Genomic DNA, 6,224 nt, shown 5'->3' on the forward strand with positions numbered 1-6,224 from the left:
AGACAATGTGAAGACAATGAAAACAGTCTTGTCAGATGGCTCGCTCACAAAAGCAATGAAACTATTATGTTTCATTCATTTCATTGCGGCCCGCCTGATCTCCAATCTACCAATATCAGCCCACGTTACCCCACTTTTTAGAGAGCTGCACTAGCTTCCCATTGCCACACAAATCCACTTCATCCAATCCTGGCATACCATGCATGCAGCGAGGGGAACGGCTCCCTCCTACCTCCTGCCAATGGTCACCTGTTCCACACGATGTGAAAATCCGCCTAAAATATATACCTAGGTAAATGGAATATTGCTCCACTTCTACAAGGGCTATTTGCATATTATTGGTATCTAGGTACATCTATGGACCTCAGGGAATGTATTCACAGTGTCAGAAATATTGTGTCTATTACTAGGCTTGCTTAAATTGTGATGAAACAAAGGAGAATATGAATTATGATTTTTCTTTGCATCTTTGACAGTGAATAACACCATGATAATAATGACCAAACTTAGAAAACTGCCACTGATCGCGTTCAGTAACCTCTTGAGATCATGTGTACAAAAAATCGAAGGAAATTAATAAAGGGAAGATGATTAAACCGAAGGTTCTGTAGATACAGTACTGAATTCTCCCATCCGGACCAATGCAATTTGAAATATTATTATAGAATATAGAATATGATGCTTATACTGTACATTACCTTATTATAGCCAATTCGCACATTTATATATATATATATATACATATATTATCTTTCAAATGCCCGAGTTCAATTTGGATTTAGTATCACCAGGCATGCATAAGAACAGATAATGAAATCTACTGTAATCTAGTGTACTTTTTAATTTTCCCCACAGTGCAACCGTTTTGAAACGAATTCAAGTTTCAAGTTTCTTTATTAGTTGTCATACAGAAGTACAGAATACTTTTATACAAAATGCTTCTTTCTGTTTCGCTCCGGAGACTGTGCTAGGCAAAAATAGATAATAAAATAAGTATAGCAAGTATAAAATAGAAGTCAAGTACGTAGAATATTTTTTTCGGTATATACATATATACAATGCTCTATGTAGAGTAGAAGTAACTGAGTTACCATACAATATACTATACAGTGCAAAGCAGAAGTGGGATGAGGTACAATTTAGGTACAATATAATTTACAGTAAGGTGTAATGAGGTATGGGTTGTAGTGCAAATTCTTTACAGATAAATATAAAGTGTGCTTAGGTGTACTAAAGTGGTTAAAGTGGGTGCTGCAGTGAGTTGTATGTTTAAAGTGAGTGTGTGCGTATATGTTGTATGTGTATAGTGTGGATGTGTGTGCTGTGAGTGCATTTGATGGTTGTTACATAGTGTTATTGTTCGTTGAGCATCCTGATGGCCTGGGGATAGAAGCTTCTTCTGAGTCTTTCTGTGCTTGCCATGAGACTCCTGTATCGCTTGCCTGACCGCAGCAGTTCAAAGAGGCAGTTGTTTTGGTGGCTCGAGTCTTTGATAATTCTCTTAGCCTTGCCCATGCACCGCTTGTTGTAAATGCCCTGTAGAGTGGGAAGCCCCCCTCCAATTGTGCGTTCGGCTGAGCGGGCCACTCTCTGTAGTCTGCTACGGTCTTGTGCGGTGCTATTCCCAAACCAGGAGGTGATATTGTCAGTATGCTCTCTATTGTGCATGAGTAGAAGTTCTTAAGGATCTTCTGACTGACTTGGAACTTCCTTAGGCGTCTGATGTCAAGTCCTCGGATATGTGGACTCCGAGGTCCCTGACCCCCGACCTCCTAAAGTCCACAATCATCTCCTTTGTTTTGCTGACGTTCAGGGAGAGGCTGTTCTCTTGACACCATCCCGCTAGAACCTTGACCTCCTCCAGGTAGGCCCTCTCGTCGTTTGCAGATATCAGGCCCACCACTACTGTGTCATCAGCAAATTTGATGATTGTGTTGTTGTTCCGCTGTGCCACACAGTCATGTGTGTACAGGGAGTAGAGGAGGGGACTCAGAACACAGCCCTGGGGGCGTTATTTTTTTCCGTAGCCGCATTTTGCGGAGATGCTCTCTGATTGGCCACTTCATGTGACATGTGCACCCAATCGTGTGATGCCTGTTTCTACACTGGTTAAGTTTAGGCACTCTTTCGAAGTTGGTTAAGGTTAGAGTTTGTCTTAGAGCAGGGCGATAGAACACCAGCCCTGACTCCAAACTCTAACCTTAACCAACTTCGAAAGAGTCGCCTAAGCTTAACCAGTGTAGAAACAGGCATCACACGATTGGGTGCACATGTCACATGAAGTGAAGATCGCTAACGCTGTGGCGTCCTTGACGAAGACGGACAGGAGCACTTGGATTGGTCCCCTGGCGCGGCTCACGTGGCGCCTGTCTGCTCCCGGCTGCCCTTGGGGGGGAAGGACGACGGGATGGGTTAATCGCAGATACGCATTGTATGCATGGTTCGCATGTGTGCCAAATGGTGACCTCGGAGCAGGTCCTAAATTATTATTATTATTATTAACCAGTGATAAACTAGACGTTAGGTAGTTGGGCGCACATGTCAGTGGCCAATCAGAGAGCGTCAGTCAGTGGCCAATCAGAGAGCGTCTCTGCAAAATGCGGCTACGGAAAAAAATAACGCGCCCTGGGGGGCCCCTATGTTGAGAGTGATGGATGAGGAGGTGCAGTTGCCTGCTCTCACCACCTGGGGTCTGCCCGTCAGGAAGTCCAAGACCCACTGGCAGAGGTCATAGTTCAAGCCCAGGTCCCTGAGCTTGGCTATGAGTTTGGAGGGGACTATGGTATTGAATGCTGAGCTGTAGTCGATGAACAGCATTCTCACATAGTTCCCCTGCCTCTTGTCCAGGTGTGATGCTGCTGTGTGCAGCACATGGGCTATGGCGTCCTCCGTGGACCTGTTGGGGCGGTATGCAAATTGCAGGGGGTCCAGGTTGATGGTGAGGGAGGAGCAGATGTAGCCCTTCACTAGCTTCTAAAAGCACTTCATGGCTATGGAGGTGAGAGCTACAGGGCGGTAGTCGTTGAGGCAAGCAGGTGTAGCAGGGTGGATTATCCCTGCTTCGTGGGAACTGTGGGGTGCGGTCAATAGGTAGCGAGACACAGTAGCACCCTGGCCAGCTGCACCTCCGTCTTTGGGGTCCGGAGCGTCAACTGGAGGCTGGTAGTGGGGGTGAATGAGGCCCAGGGTTTACAAACCTGGTCCGGTACTCTGGTCTTCCTCCCTCTCTCTGGAGTAGTCCGCAGTACTCCCCAACACACCCTCACCCTCCACAGTTGCCCCTTTTTCCCTCCCACACCTACTGACCGGATGGTAGAGAAATAACTGGGTTCCCCCCGCAAGCAGTACCCTCCCTTAGTGAGACGACCAGAACCCTTACAATGGAAAAGGTAGAATAGCAAGGGGTTACGATTACATATATTACCCGTAGCAAAGGGTTAGGGTTAGGGTTAGAAATAATGAAAGACACACACAGTGCTCCCGCTCTGGATGACTGTATTGTAACTCAGCCTGGTTACAACAAAGCTACGGCTGGTGATTACTGCACCATGGGTATCCATACAATAATTACTGGCATGAATTATTAGCATAAGTCAATTACAGTATCACACACAGGCACCAAGTGCTCTCAGGTACCCAGACTAAACGCTGCCCACGTCTGGGCGGACCACAGTATTCACCTTCTTTAAGGAATTACACTCTTACTGTCCCCGGTTGAGAATATGGGGAAGGAAGGGGGAAGCATAGGGAAGAGAATAAAGGGATTCACAGAACGGGAATTATTTAGGAAATACACGCCTTATCACGCTCAAAGAAAAGGAATAAAATAAAAGAGTGAGCCCACAAAATACCTTGCAAAAGTCCTATGCTAATACCGGTATATATTGTCTGGGGTACCCCTATTGAACTGTGGTTAACAACGTTAACTTCGCCCGCGGGCAGCACCACACTGTATACTGTATATGGAGTCGGGAGCATCAATGCTCGTTTGTACTCATCCGAAATGGCCGCCTCGTCACTCCACTGTTGTCCGGGAGGCAAGATGGCGTCGAACACTCGCGCCGCAGGGGCTAGCAGGCGGAGCTATAGCAGAGAGGCAGTGCTGGCTGAGCTGGTGCTGGGCGAACTCTGCCGGTGGCAAAGAACTCCCCGTGTCCTGCAGGCAGCCTGGGGCAGGGTGTGCTGCTGCTCTCCGGTGCAGACAGCTGTTGACGCCCGGGCAGACTGCTTGGATGTCCCGTACGTCTCTGGCACGCAGACTATACCGTCACTGTAACTAGGTATAACACGAGCAATGCTACTGTGAACCTTAGCCGCACGCTACTTATACCGCTCACTGTAACTAGGTATAACTCGACTCTTAGTGCCCGACTCTGCACTTAATGTTCGTAATATCATAACACTGGTACTGCTAGGATATCGTCTCCACTAGCCAGTACTTCCTATCACCCGTCACGGTTCCACGGGGCTCTCCGGCATAAACGTCAGCAACGGGGCTGTCTAGAGCTCCCCCGTTAGACGTGACTTCTCGTGGTCAAGTTCACTGCCGAGAAGAGAACGACTTCCGCTGCACTCCTCTCTTTATCATCTCTCAGCTCTCTCCGCCACTCTCTGCCTGCTACTGCCCCCTGCTGGTCCCGCCTGCCAGTCACACGGGGAGACGCACTGTAAAATATGAATCAATACTGTCATTTATGATCCGTATTCACATGCTCTTGGAACGGGGACGTTTGTGTCATTGTTCGTGTGAATCAATGACACTAGTTAGAATGTCTTTGTGTACAAAAAGGGATATAAACACAGTCAGCAGTTCTGAATAATATACCATATTTTCCAGACTGCTACATTTCCCCCCACTTTGAACTTGCTAAGTCCTCTGCAAGTTAACAACAAAACAACAAAACAAACGCATGCATGAAAACGGTCCTGAGACCAACAGTTTCACACATCGGTTGACAATTACACATTATGCCAACAGTTTTACACATCGGTTGACAATTACACATTATGCCAACAGTTTTACACACTCCCTCAGGAGTTGGACACACTGTTCCGCGAACACGCTCTTGAGCACGTAGTCCTGGCGATACCGAGCGGGTAGCCGACCTCTGGTGCTCCTCTGGGGCCGAGCGGCCTCCACTCTGGGGGGTTCCACCTCCCCCGCCTCCGATTCCGTGTCGGATTCCGCAGTGTCTGTCGGCGGGTCCTGGACCACGGCCTCACCCTCCGGGGCCATCGATGGACCGCCCGCGGCCTCCTCTTCGACTCCGTCTCCGCCGCCTTCCCCCTCCTCTCCTGAAGGGGTCGACTCCACCTCTGACTCGGCGCTTACGGCCTCCTCAGGGGCGTCCCGCAGGGGACCGGGGTGGTTACACGCCCTAGGATGCGGTTCCCGCCGGTGCCCGAAAGCACCTCCGATGTCTGATTCGGACGAGCTCCGCGGTGCCACCGGGATCTGTCGAGGGGCCCTCCCCCGCACTTCCGGGTCAGAAGCCGGGAAGGGACAGGTCTTGAGCTGGTCTCGATGCACTGTCCTTTCTGGACCCCCTGCTTCGGGCCTGACCGTGAACACGGGCGTCCCTTCGTGGCTCTGCTTAACCACCACATATGACGTAGGCTCCCACTTGTCTTGTATCTTATTACGGCCCCGGATTCGGTGGTCGCGTATCAGGACCCGGTCTCCGGCCCGCAGGAGTGCACCTCTGCTCTTCCTGTCGTAAATTCTCTTGCGTCGATGGGATGCCTGCTTCGCCGTGGCCTCAGCGGCCTCCGCGGCGGCCTTTAGTCGCTCGTGGTGACTCTGCACCCACTCATCTAGGTCTGCCGCCCCCTCCTCAATGACGTCTCTGCCCCCTAGGACATCTCGGGGCATCCTAGCGTCCCTCCCGAAGAGCAGGTAGAAGGGAGAGTATCCAGTGGAGGAGTGTTCGTGGCAATTGTATGTAAGTACCAACTCGGGTAGGTACTCCTTCCAGTCCCGCTTCTTCTCTGCGGGCAGACTACGCAGCATGTCGTGCATTGTCCGATTGAATCTCTCGCACTGCCCATTCCCCTGGGGATGGTAGGGCGTGGTGCGGCTCTTTGAAATCCCATACAGTCGGCAGAGCTCCTTGATGACGCTCGACTCGAAATTTCGCCCTTGATCGGCATGGAGTCGGGCAGGGCAACCGTAGTACACGAACCAGTACTTGATGATGGCAGCGGCGGTGGTCTTCGCAGTCTGG

Source organism: Notolepis coatsorum (genome assembly GCF_963971535.1).
Source record: "Notolepis coatsorum genome assembly, chromosome: 6".
Classification (NCBI taxonomy): Eukaryota; Metazoa; Chordata; class Actinopteri; order Aulopiformes; family Paralepididae; genus Notolepis; species Notolepis coatsorum.